Below are 14718 nucleotides of genomic sequence, written 5' to 3' on the forward strand. Positions count from 1 at the left end.
GGTGCCACATAAAAAGTTACTGCACAAGATAAAAGTTCATGGGGTTGGGGGTAATATATTGGCATGGATAGAGGATTGGCTAACTAACAGAAAACAGAGAGTCGGGATAAATGGGTCGTTTTCCAGTTGACAAACAGTGACTAGTGGGGTGCCGCAGGGATCAGTGCTGGGGCCTCAACTATTTACAATCTATATTAATGACTTGGATGAAGGGACCAAGTATAATGTAGCCAAGTTTGCTGATGATTCAAAGATGGGTGGGAAAGTAAATTGTGAGGAGGACACAAACAATCTGCAAAGGGATATAGACAGGCTAAGTGGGCAAAAATTTGGCAGATGGAGTATAATGTGGTAAAATGTGAGGTTATCCACTCTGGCAGAAAAAATAGAAAAGCAAATTATAATTTAAATGGAGAAAAATTGCAAAGTGCTACAGTACAGAGGGACCTGGGGGTCATTGTGCATGAAGCACAAAAAGTTAGTATGCAGGTTCAGCAAGTAATCAGGAAGGCAAATGGAATGTTGGCTTTTATTGCAAGGGGGATAGAGTATAAAAGCAGAGAAGTCCTGCTGCAACTGTACAGGATATTGGTGAGGCCACACCTAGAGTACTGCGTACAGTTTTGGTCTCCGTATTTAAGGAAGGATATACTTGCATTGGTGGCTGTTCAGAGAAGGTTCACAGATTGATTCCGGAGATGAGGGGGTTGACTTATGAAGATAAGTTGAGTAGGTTGGGCCTATACACATTGGAGTTCATAAGAATGAGAGGTGATCTTATCGAAACATGTAAGATAATGAGGGGGCTCGACAAGGTGGTTGCAGAGAGGATATTTCCACTCATAGGGGAAACTAAAACTAGGGGACATAGTCTCAGAATAAAGGGCCACCCATTTAAAACTGAGATGAGGAGGAATTTCTTCTCTCAGAGGATTGTAAATCTGTGGAATTCTCTGCCTCAGAGAGCTGTGGAGGCTGGGTTGTTGAATTTATTTAAGGCAGAGATCGACAAATTTTTGAGCGATAAGGGACTAAAGAGTTATGGGGAGCGGGCAGGGAAGTGGAGCTGAGTCCATGATCAGATCTTATTAAATGGTGGAGCAGGCTCGAGGGGCCAAATAGCCTACTCCTGCTCCTATTTCTTATGTTCTTACAAATAATAAATGATTGTACCTCATTTTCTTCCAAAACAGACCTGATGACTCTTTACGCTAGAATTGAGGCACAAGAGGAAATTTAACTTTCTTTCTTCTGATCAGGACTTCACTGTGTGGTATCATGCCTCAAGTTATCCCCAGCAACAAAGAAAATGTGATTACGTAGAAGTACTAAGAATTTACAGCACAGAAACAGACCATTCCGTTCTCCCTCGTGTGCTTATCTAACTTCCCCTTAAATGTATCTATGCTATTCACCTCAACCACTCCTTGTGGTAGTGAGTTCCACATTCTCGCCACTCTTTAGGTAAAGAAGTTTCTCCTGATCTCCTTTTTGGATTTATTAGTGGCTATATTATATTACGGAGTGACTGCTGCCAATGAACCGGAAGCTACCAGAAGCTGCCGGAAGAAATTCAACATTAGTCGACAGAAACACCAATTCAAATTTTAATTTTAATTTTATTTTTGGCTCAGTTCGGCAACAGCGATTTTTTTCCTTACCCCCTCCCTATTGTTGGTAATATTTAACATTAAACCATCGTCAGTCATGCCTATTATTACTTACAGTTAAACCTCAGTGTAGCTGATTGTTGACAGACTCCAGGAGCTTTCACTTCTCAAGCACACCAGCTCCACGGGAGGATCCCGGAGCCAAGCCGGACTGCACTATCAAACCACCACATCGGTGACCAGAAATGCATTAGAAATTACCGGAAACTGTCAATATCTTCACTTTTAATAATTACAAAAATGACTTATTGTATGAAACATAGAAACATAGAAAATAGGAGTAGGCCATTCGGCCCTTCGAGCATGCACCGCCATTCAATAAGATCCCCTCTCATCCTTCTAAAATCCAGTGAATAAAGGTCCAGTTGATCCAGTCTCTCCTCATATGACAGTCCAGCCATCCCTGGAATCAGTCTGGTGAACCTTCGCCGCACTCCCTCAATTGCAAGAACGTCCTTCCTCAGATTAGGAGACCAAAACTGAAGACAATATTCCAGGTGAGGCCTCACTAAGGCCCTGTACAACTGCAGTAAGACTTCCCTGCTCCTATCCTCAAATCCCCTAGCTATGAAGGCCAACATACCATTTGCCTTCTTCACCGCTGTACCTGAACATGAATATATCAGAGTGACTGCTGCCTACAAAGTCCGCCAAGAACAACCAAGAAACCATTGGAACTGCACACACGCAATTACTTTATGTCATTTGCAGTAGTAACGTCCATTAAATTAATGGCTCTTCATTTTGGACACCCCCACAAATGGAAATATCTTCTCTACATCTACCCTATTAAGTTCTTTCGTAACCTTAAAGACCGCTATCAGGTTGCCTCTACAACAACTTGCATTTATATAGCACCTTTAATGTAGTAAAACATTCCGAGATGATTCACAGGAGTGCCATCAAACAAAATTTGACAACAAGCCACATAAGGGGATATTAGGATAGGTTTGTTAAATAGGTAGATTTTAAGCAGCATCTAAATGGCGGAAAGGGAGGCAGAGAGGTTTAAGGAGAGAATTTCAGAAGTCAGGGTCCAGATAACTGGAGGCATGGCCGCCAATGGTGGAATGAAGAAAATCGGGGCCAGAACTGGAGAACTGAAGAGACCTCAGAGGATATTGTTATTTTTATATGTCGGTAACTCCCAAATCCATGACCTCTCCCACCTAGAAGGACAAGGGCAGCAGGTGCCTGGGGCCACCATCACCCCCATGTTCCCCTCCAAGTCACTCACCATCCTGACTTGGAAATATATCGCCATTCCTTCATCTCTGCTGGGTCAAAATCCTGAAACTCCGTCCCTAACAGCACTGTGGGAGCACCTTCACCACACGGACTGCAGCGATTCAAGAAGGTGGATCAACACCACCTCTCAAGGGCAATTAGGGATGGGCAATAAATGCTGGGCTTACCAGCGAAGCCTACATCCTATAAACAAATAAAAAAAACCCTGCAAAATGTCATTTTTGCATTCATCTGAGAAACAGTTCCATCAATTGCAAAGACATTGTAAGTCAAAAGAAAGTGTTCAAAGTGCTGCAGGTGGATTGTTAATGTGAGATGCAATGAGATTCAAAGCCTTGCTCATCCTCAATCAATTTGACTTTGTATTTATACACAGGGAGGCTAATTTAGATATTGCGGTTGATGTGAACAGTTCATTTCATCTGTGTATTCAAAGTTTAGCATTGGTGTCGGTGGAGAGATTTAGTATTAGCTGCAATAGGCTGACAATTAGTTCGTAGAACTATCTCAAATCCCCAAAAGATTTCTGGGCTAATCATAGGTTAACTCAGCCGAATGAAGGTAGACAACATACCACATATACCCAGGGACTCTGGGGAATATTAAAAGATGGCCGAATTAGCATTGGCTGCTAATCACATTCCAAAACTAACAGTGCTTCACTCCCCAGTCAATAGGAGATGATGAGATAAACTAAAAGTTACCCTTAAATAAAAACAGAAAGTGCTGGAAATACTCAGCAGGCCAGGCAGCATCTGTGGTGAGAGAAACAGAGTTAGAGTTTCAGGCCTTTTGTCAGAACATTTATTTCAAATTTCCAGCATCCGCAGTATTTTGCTTTTGTCGAGGTTACCTTTGCCTAAGGAGAGCAAGTTCAGCTGTACATCTTAAGGTTTAAGTGCCTGCACTAGGGAACACTTGGTCAACAGTTTAACCTGCTGAAAGGGAACTGTAAAGTCCTGTCCCCTCAGTACAGATTCACACGAGGCATGTAGTGAAGTCAAGGTCACTCTGGACCTGCACCTTTATTTCACAGCTCTGGAATGCTGCACTTGCCTGAGACCTGTCCTTATATACCTGTCTCTTGCAAGTGCACCCCTGGTGGTAAGGTATGCTGGTGGTTACAGGTCATATCTTATTACAGTCATGTATAGCATGTTGGGATACAGTTATATATAATAATGTAAGATACATGACAGGAACTCATTCTGATTCAAAATATCTAATCAGGTAATTAGAATTTTGGTTCTGATGGGGTGAGCTCCCCAGTCAACCAAAGTATTCAATCAGATGATTGGACTTTCTAATGTCGAGTTAAGTTGTACCCTCATGTAGAATTAATTGCCCCACGTCAGGATATCTTGGACACTTTTGTAACATCTTTGGTTTTAGTCACATTGCCTTGGGGGGGGGGGGGAAAGAACAAAATGTGTTCTCTGCCCTCTCTTACACAGCGCAGTATTGGCATCGTAGTTCAGGATAGCTTTATGAGCATGAACCCTCTGGAATCAATGCCTTAATAATTTATCTATAGCTATACTCAGTCTTCAACTTATGGCACCTGGAGTTAGCTTTTGATCCAACCACAAAACACCCTTTAAATTCTTCCCTTGGTGTTTGCAAATAGCTCATGAATAAAATGTAATAGGCAGATACGAAAAACATACACATTTTATGGAACAATTTTGTCAGCAAAATAAATGTTTCTTCTGAGTCAATCCCACCTCCCCCTCGACATCCTTGCAACACTTTGCACAGTTCCAGCAGGTTAGATCAGCTATTTTACATCAAATTTTGTTTACTAAGCATCCTACAACAGTTGATTATATACTGGAGTTATATACACTGAAGAGTTGCATTATTCTACGTTATCTGAAATTTAAAAAGCAACATCTTCTTGAAAAGATAGATGAAGGCAAACAGCTCCAGAATTTTGGTATTTATGGAAGAAAGGATTGTGAAAATGCTGTCACATCTTGGCAAAAGAAACAGTTTTTGTGAATTAACCTGGGACAGCTGTGAGCTGATCTGGGAAACACAGCCAAAGGAGGAATCTGTTTGAAAGGTCCAATGTGGAATTATGCCAATTGAAATGAGAAAATATAGTCCTCGGGAGGCAACATCCTCCCATGCAGGAAAAGGCATACTTGCAGAGTGTTTTTGTGCTTGCCACTTCTGTAGATGGTTTGATGGTGCGATGCAGAGCAGTATTCAATGCTGCAAAAATAGAATAGATACAATTTCAAATGTGTGACCCATTTTCACTCGTAGAGATGTGAGTTTTATACCAGCCTGTGAAAAATTTCGAAGAGAGTTGCTGTCTTTACAGGCCGAAAATTCCAAGGGCTGGATTTTTATTTGCCTAACGTCTCAGTTGGCGGCCAGAGGGAGCGTTAATGGAAGCATAAGAGGTTACTGACCGGGAGCTGTGTTTAGCGCCCCGACCAAAAATTCATTAGCGGCTCCCCAGGGGTGCAAACTAGTAGTGCCTGGCTGCTGACGATCACTCCGATCAGGATGTATTCCTGGTGCCAAGCCCACGCTTGCACCCAGTTCGGTAAATTAGATGTGGCCGCCTCATTTAGCGACCGTCAATAATCACGTTTGAAAAAAAACAGTCAGTACAGCCTTTCAGAGGCGTTACACGGTGGCTACTTAAAGGGGTGAAGAAGCGCTTCCCTCAGAGGTCACAGTCAGTGCAATGTTTACAAAAAGCACGGTGCGTGAACCTCTGGGTTTGCAGCCGGCAGACAGGCATAACAGTACAGGTGGGAAAAAAGTGATTTTGAAAACTTCAATGGGTGCATTACTATACCATGCCTTTAAGACTCGGCTTTTCCCGGGATCTGAATCGGAGTTCGGCGCATGAACAATGGCTCCGCAAAATTTTCCGCAAACTTTCATTATCCTCCCCCTCCCCCTCCCCCCTCACCTCCAAGTCAAGTGTGTAATGGCTGATTCAGTGTCCCTGTCAGGTCATCGTCCACTTCTGCCGAATTTCTGGGCGGAGGGTGCAAATTTTTTCAAGGCGATAAAATTACTGCTCCACCTGGGTTACCGCCCCAAATGAGACGCGACCGAATTTCCATCCCCAAGTCTCCATGGAGATATGTATGTTGGAGGCAGTTTCACGGATGTGTCGAGAGTAATGATACCTGCTCATGAATCAAGATACAATCGGGTTTTTTTACTAAACTGGAGCAGATGGATACCTGAACCAGAGAAATATACAGGGCTATTGGGAAAGGGTAGCAAAGTGAGATTCATCTTGGCTTGCTTTGACAAAACGCCAGACAGACACGATGGACCAAATGCTCTCCTTCTGCAATTTAAACTTCTATGCTCCTAAACAGAAAATATTGAACTATATTTCCAGACTATCTGTCATGATTCTGATTTAGTCCTGTTCAATTTAACGTATCGCTTTTTCCCCCACTTTTGGCAATTTAGGTGATTAGTATGTCTCTTGGACCCACCAGAGATTGGCAATTAAGACAGCAAGTCCTGACACACTATGAATATCCAGTTATGCCATCCACAATAAAACATTCTTTCAACTGCCAGCACAGGTGAATGCCTCAAGCTGCAGTTTGCTGCCTTATTGGCTCTCCTCACCTGATAATAAATCTTAGAAGCTGCACAGATCCAAGATTCAGGCTTTCATGCAGGTCTCAAATCAAATATTTTATTGCAGGTATCTCAAACACAGACAATGCTATTTTATAGATAAGTTTTATAACATAATGTTGCATTTTGTTTGTCACGTACATTACAAACCTCAATTCCACAGTAAGTGCTCAGTTTAGTGGTGAAATCAGGATGGAGGCCGAAAGAGTTTTCAAATTTATTTGGCGCAATTTGATTTGTTGTTGTTGTGTTCATACTCTGTTACATGACACTAGACAGGCATTAGGACCCTGCGGGAGTTATTCCCATACTGCTGTAAACATGCTGGTTCATGCTGGTTTTGGGACACCATTTTGGGAGTTGCTATAAAGGACACAGTTAGTTACATTTCTCCTGTTCCAGTTAATCTGTTTATTTACGTACACAACAGTTGTCCTATTCTTTATTTGTAAATTTCACTGACTGCTTCTGTTTTCATAATGTCCTTAGATCCTCGTTGGAAGTTTATCTACCGGCTTTCCTCGCATTGGATTCATACATTTTCAACTTCTTCAATTGTGATTTTTTGTTACTTTACGAATATGAAATTTAAGCTGCAAGACATTTGTACATAAAAATGTGTGATGCAAAGAGTAATGGGAAAAGTTGTGGCAGAGAAAGTACAATGTGCTGGAAATAATGTGCACCGGATGCAACATTTTCATATACAAATAGATTGGTGTAAGGGCTGATTCGCTAAAGGACACCTGTTTTGATGGGAAGTGGATTTGTTTTGTGTCTCTTAGCAACAGATTGTGGAGAACTATTCAAGAAATTTTCTAATCAGGAAAATAGCATCCTACTTACACTTTTGTTTATAATTCAAGTTGCTTATGCCAGACATCATTAAAAGCTATCATTAAAAAGCCCTGTGGGAAAAAAAACACTCAAGAAACCAAAATTCCGATTACATTGAGCTAAAAATCACTGACACGGATTCTTAAGTATATTAGCTGTGAAATGTATTATAAAAAGAGACTATATTAAATTGTGTATCTGTGCTGTTATACAGTGATATATTGTTCTTCAAGTACCATTGGAATATAAATCAACCACTCGTGAGAACAGATTAAAACCCATAGCCCATTTACTATTAAATACTGTATTTTGAAGAGTGTAGCATTCTGTCATCCAGATAATCAAATATCTTTTGTTCTTAGCTAATTAGGTCTTCTAATGGATTTACTGCTGAAATGTGGTTCATCATGCATTAGGAGTTGGTTAATTTAATTACATAATACGCAATTCAATCGTGAATGGTTTGTCTGTCTAAACCCCTATAAAGGAGGTAATCGTGCATACAAGGTTTACACAGATGTTCATTCACCAGTCCCCCACTGGAACTTACTTCTCCTCCACTTAAAACCTCATTGGCACAACTGCTCTGAAGTTTATGAAACTTTTTAATGCCGATGTGAGGAAGCTGAGGTAAAGACTCTAGTGACCCGCACAATGCGGCTTTCAAATGGGAAAGAAAGCTAGAAGGGTTCTAATTCACTGAGCTAGACTTGTTTTAGTGGAGCATTGAGGTGGAGTTGCTGCTTCGATTTATTTTTCCCTCCCTAAAAGAAAAATATACATTTTCTTTTCATATTTTTCCCCCGTGTCTTTTTAAATCGACCTGACTTTCCTTCCCGTTCCTCACCTCAAGGCACCAGCCCTTACTCCAGGGGATTCAAGGGACATGGGGGTCGGGTGGGAAAGTGGAGCTCAGGTCGAAGATCAGCCATGATTTTATTGAATGGCGGAGCAGGCCCGAGGGGCTTTATGGCCTACTCCTGATGTACCACCCTCAAGTACCTTGTCTAAATGACCACTCTTCCCATGTAATCCTGCAAGTTGGCAGGCTATTTGATAACGAAGGACTTCCTAGCTGAACCGAATGCTTGTCTTAATCTCAACATCCACACTTTGCAGAAGAAGTTGCTGGATAGCGATCACAAAGAGGAGGCTTGGCTGATGTATCCCTTGTTAACCTGGGAGAACCGAAGCCAATTGTACTTCCCACCTGAGATCAGCTAACTCAACAGCAGCAACTTGAACTTGGGATATTCCTGTTGGCACGGTGCACTTAGCAACTAAACAACCAGGGGAACTCCATAAGCACTGATTCTTAGAGGGAAAAAAAGTCTTGCTGGTGATTGAATATCACCTGTCACTGGGTGTTTCACTCTCTGCACATAAGTGGGCACCGTGGTGGGGGCAGAAAACATTTTGGGGCCGAAATTCACTTCTGCAAGAAAGCTGGTGCACCTCCCGACTTTTTGAGACCATCGGCGCCGAAATTTTTTTGGCGGTGTCCCGATCGAGATTCAGCCAAAAAAGTTTTTAAAAGGGTCCCTGCGTTAATGAGCATCTCCAAACTGCACTCTGCCGGGGTGTGGGTGTGTTAATTGAAGCGGGATCACCATGGAGAAATTCAGCATGTTGGTAATGTGGATCTAACAAGCCAACTGCTCTCTGGCCTTCTTAAAGGTCAGGGTTCACAGCTAGGCCCTGAGCAGGGAAGGAGTTTACTTTGAGGATGGCTGGTGTTAGAGGAGCAAGGAGGGCAAGCCATTCACTGATGCAGAGTTGGAGACCCTTACGCAAGGTGTGGAGGGCAGGAGGAGACTGCTGTATCCCGACATGAGGAGACCAACTCGGGAGGTCTTGAGTCATGCATGGAGGGAGATAGCAGAGGAGGTCTCAGGCACCTCCATTCATGGGAGGACTCCCGTGCAGTGCAGGAAATAATTTCACGATATCATCCATCTTATGAAAGTGAGTACCTCTTCCACCAACTGCTGACCTTGTATCTGCAAGTCCCTCCTTCAACATTCTCTTAATTCCCATCCTCACTGTTTAGTCACTCAAGCAGCAATTCATTGTTCACGCCTCCATACATATATATGTGGGTTTGCGCAATGAAGGCTCCCTTTCATCTCACAGCTGCATGTCAGGGACAAAGACTTGTGCACTCATTTCTGATGCGTAATCATAGTGGTACTCACCAACCATTCTTTTGCAGGCCAAACTGGCACACAATAGAGCTGAGCAAAGGAGGACTGGTGGTGCCGAGGCAGACACGCAGGTCCTCACACCTTTGGAGGAGAGGGTTGAGGCACTCGTCGGTGGACATGGTGCCTTCCCTGTGGGCGAAGGTCGTGCTGACGCGGATGTGGGAAAATGAAGGCCCTCCTTTAATGCGCCAACGCCTCCTGTTCCTTTCCTTCATGGAAGTCTGCTAGTTGCATCCTCCATGCCTTCATCCCCTACTTCCCCCTCACAGCAGCCCTTCTCCCATTTATGCTTGCAGATGAGATGCCCCCTGTAGGACTGGTGACACCAATGTGGGCAGCATGGGTAAGTGAGGCCGTCCTTGAATGCGCTCTCTATTGAATGCGCCAGTGCCTACTGTGCCTTTTCTTCTGGAAGTCTGCTATTTAAAGACTCCATGCATTAATCCCCCACCTCCCCCTCACGGCAGCCCTTCTCCCATTAATGCTTGCAGATGACAGACTGAGTGGCAGCACACCCAGCACAGTTGCCAGTCACGAGAGACATCGCAGGTCAGCTGGAGGCCTGCATCACACCCTTCTCCACATAAGGCCTGAAATTTCAAGTTGCAGCAGTGAGGACAGTGAGGGTTCAAGCCCTTCTGAGAGCATCCATAGCACTCTATTGTTTGGGGAGGCCATTGAGGTGGAAGAGAAAGAGGAGGACACTGATGGCACCAATGCATCACTGCTTCCACCCACACGCGTCAGCTCAGATACTGGGAGTGCGCGGTGTGAAATAGATAAGGTAATACAGGGGTCTGCACTGGGTGTTGCACCGGGGCCTAGCGAGCTGCTGCATGGTGTCGGAGCTAGGCAACCTCAGGTGCCATCTCTCCGGGTGGAGAGTACGCACCGGAGTTCTGCCAACGAGGACTTAAATGATGCCATCGATGTAACAGCTTATGAGAGAAGGGTGGAGGCCATGCATTCCCAGATGTTGGGGACACTGGCAAGGGTGCCCGAGAGCCTGTCGGAAGTGGTGAGGAGCGTGGAGGAGTCCACCTCCCGCATAGTCGACAGCTCTGCGCACTCCACGGAACCCATCATTGCCAGTGTGCAGGCGATGGTGGACTCCCAGAGAGACTGTGCCGATCCAGATGTGAGGCCGCGGTGGTGTGGCAGCTGTTATTTCAGCGCAGGCGAGAGGGAACGAGTGTAGCGGTGCTGGTTTGGAGAGGATGGCCGCGGCCTTGGAAGCCCAGAATGCTCTGGTGCACTCTGGGCAACAGGCCGTGGGGCGTCAAACTGCTGCCCAGTCTGCACCCAGCCTTTCCAGGCCCAAAGGTGTTCGAGGGCGTCTGACAAGGACATCTGTGGCTCCCACACAACAACCACAGCAGCCTTCCCAGACCCATGATGCAGCCACAAGGGAGACACTTAGGCGTGGTGTTAGGATGGGCATACATAAGAGGTGTTATAAGGAGGCGCACAGGGGTAAAAAAAATGATTATTTGTGTTCGTTTATGGTAGTATTTTTAGTTCTGTTATGTTTTTGCACTGACTTGATCAATCTTTATTTTTAGCACATATATCTGGCCAGATGTTTCATTTTGGAGTGGGCAATTCTGAGTGAAGGGCCTCATTGGGATGGCCATGGAAAGTAGGAGCTGAAGGGTTATGTGCGGATGAGATTATGTGAATCGAGCAGCAATGAGACGTCATTGCACCTCCCTTGCAGGGTTGCGATGGGGACACCGCCTCCTGGCTGGGCGGCAATGGGGATCCTTCTCCTCCTCCTGTGCCTCCTCCTCAGATCGTACTGCTGGATCAACCTCCAGCGGCTGGCCCCTCATGAGGGCCAGGTTGTGCAGCATGCAGCAGAACAACACAAATATGGAGACCCGTTCAGGAGAGTACTGCAAGGCGCCCCCAGACCGGTCCAGGCAACGGAACCTCTGTTTGAAGATCCCAATGTAGTGCTCGGTGATGCACCTGGTGCCAGAATGAGGGTCGTTGTATGCATGCTCTGTCCTGGGATTCCGCAGTGGAGTGAGCAGCCAAGTGGACGGGGGATATCCCTTGTCGCTAAGCAGCCAACCACAATCCTGATTTGGGCTGATGAAGAGGGCGGGCACACCGGTCTGGAGCAGAATGAAGGAATCATGGCTGCTGCCTGGGGTGCCTCGCATCAACTGCCAGGATCCGACGCTGGTGGTCACACACGAGCTGCACATTGAGGGAGTGGAACCCCTTGCGGTGGTTGACAAAGATCTCGTGGTGGTGTTGTGGCGTCCTCAGCCCAACGTGTGTGCAGCTGATCGCACCCTGCACCCTGGGGAACCCTGCAATGTGGGCCAATCCGGCCTGCCGCTCCACCTGCTTGTCCCTCATCATCGGGCATGAGATGTAGCCCACTCTTCTCCTATACAGTGCATCGGTAACCTGCCGGATGGAGCGATGGGCAGAGAATTGAGAAATTTTGGAAATGTCTGCAGTCGTAGACTGGAAACACGCTGTAGCATAAAAGTTCAGTGCTATGGTGATCTTGGTCTCAATGGTCAGAGCGGTCCTGAGCCTCATGTGAGGCTCCAATTCTTGGTGCAAGACATTGCGGAGCTCCCTCAGTGCCTCCTTTCTGAATCTCAGTCTTCGCAGGCATTGCTCATCACTGAGCTCGAGGAAGGAGAATTGACGTCTGTAGACCCTTTGAGGGTAGGGTCTCCTTCTCCCAGCTCGGTGCTGGCCACTTCCCATGGCAGCTGGATGATGGCCATCTCGCTGGTCCTCCTCATGTTCGGGTGCCTCTACAGGCTGTTGCTCACCGCTGAAACCCCCCCCCCCCCACCCCCGTGCTGAATATGCGTCTGGGGGTGGGGGGGGGGGGGGGAGTCAATCGACCAGAATGCGGCGGCCAATCGATTTTACCGAATGGCCTCCGAAAACCCGCGATAACGGTCCTTCCCGGGACCCTGAATTTCGGCCCTGTATCTTTTAAGAGAAAATTGGACAAATATTTAAATCAAATGATACAAGGATAGACAGCAAAATAATGGAATTAGTTTTGGATTGCTCTGGAAAATGCAATCACTCATGAAGGGCCTCACTTCTGTACTGTAAACTCCAATGGTTTCACGTCAATCTAGAAAACTCATGAAAGGTGACCAGCAACATCAAAAAAGTGGACACTCAAACAATTTCAAATATCTGCCTGGAACAGACAAAAGTAAGTAATTACAGTAAAAGTGGAATACGGGCTTGTAAATTGAACTGTAGATGTATTCAATATTCAGTCATTCATATCGGAGACAAAAGAGTGAAAGTATATGAAAGTCTGAATGGCAAACAAGTATTGAAGGCACAAAGCTCCACATAAATTTGAACACCTCCATTAAACCTTCTCAGCTTCTCTAGTTTTTCCAGGTAACTGAAAGCTCTTCAACTATTTTAGTATAACGTAAAATCAGGTGCCCCCTTTAGGCGAGGGCAACACAACCAACAAATTTCAAATGAAACTTTACCAGTAACTTACATCAAATTTAAATTTGGTTGCCGGGGGTGATGACGCACTCCAGTCCCTTCGGCGCCCACCTCTCGCGGAAGGCCGCGAGCGTACCGGTGGACACCACGTGCTCCATCTCCAGGGACACCCTGGCTCGAATGTAACGGCAGAACAGAGGTAGGCAGTCGGGCTGAACGACCCCCTCGACCGCCCGCTGCCTGCTTCATCCCTGGTTGGTAGCATTCTACTACATCTCCTCTGCACTCTCCCCAAGGCCCTGGCGTCCTTTCTAAAGTGAGATGCCAGAGGCTGCCATCGCCTGTGAAAATGTACGTCAGCCTCCGGAGAGAAGGGGGGAAAAATAATATACTGAAAAAATATGGGATTTAGTGGCCCTGAATGCCACCTGTTGAACACTGACTCACTTCATTTGAAATAGGGGCGATAATGGAACCAGCCAAGTAAATGAGCATCATTATAATTAGAACTCAGCATCTAAACTGCCTCTCTCCACACCCGTCACCTGTTCTCAAATTGAGCCCCGCCTAACTTCTCTCACTTCCTGGTTGACAAACGTATTTTGAGACCTTTTATTGGATGAAAGGCACAATATAAATTTAAGTTGTTTGCTTTTGGAATTAATTAACTTGCCAATTGAAAGAAAATCTTATGATTCTACTGTGCACGTTCGGCTTGGTACAGTACATTGTAAAATGGGACAGATTTATTCCATACCAATGACTAATGGTTGTGTGATATATTTACCTTCAGTAAAAACTAAATCCTAATCTTTTCTTGGAATATCAGGCAAAGCACACCAGAAAAAGCTCTTGTGTGAAGGACATTTCTTTACTTTTCTACATTAGATGTATACACAAGCCTTCAAATCAGGCACTTAGACAAGCATTGAATGATTGATGACGGGAAATAATAATGGAGAGCCTGTGACAGCCCTGCCTCTCACTCGAGGCTTCTCACCTATTTCTCGCTGTTGGAGCTGCTTGGCTCCTGTTTCCTTTAACCACTACACTTCTGCATTTACAGGAATCCCATTCACGTCATCATTTTCAGTCCGCACTGTGCATCACAGTCAAAAAAGATTCAGTTGCTGAAATTGTCCTAACTAGAGATTATAAAAATAAATATTTTAATAATTTACACTGTCAGCTCCACACCAAAATCAAAAGTGCGGCAAACAGATAAAAAAATGAAAGGAATTGTATTGGAGAGGGAATGGATCAAAAATTCTGTGGACAGATCAGGGAGTTGAGTAGGAATAATAAAATTATTCTGGGAGCTTTTAATTGACCACCCATTGACTGGGAGTAAACGGAGCAAAGGGAATGGAACTCCTAAAACGTGTTTAGGACTCCTTCCGCAATCGATATGTTTGCATGTTTACAAAAGGATAGGCATTGCTGGATCCCATTATAAGCAAAAAAAATAGGTCAAGTAAACAAGTTAAATTTGGATGAGCTCCTTGGGAGCAGTGACTATAATATGATAAGCTTTATAGGTCCAAATTGAAACATAGAAAGTGTGTGCAAAAACAAGGGCACACGATTGGAATAGGGCAGATTTTAGAAAGATCAGGAGTGAGCTAGCTGAGGTGAGGTGGAAAGAGAAATTAGCACACAGGACTCGAGATAACAAT

The sequence above is a fragment of the Pristiophorus japonicus genome, chromosome 21, assembly GCF_044704955.1.
Source record: "Pristiophorus japonicus isolate sPriJap1 chromosome 21, sPriJap1.hap1, whole genome shotgun sequence".
Lineage (NCBI taxonomy): Eukaryota > Metazoa > Chordata > Chondrichthyes > Pristiophoridae > Pristiophorus > Pristiophorus japonicus.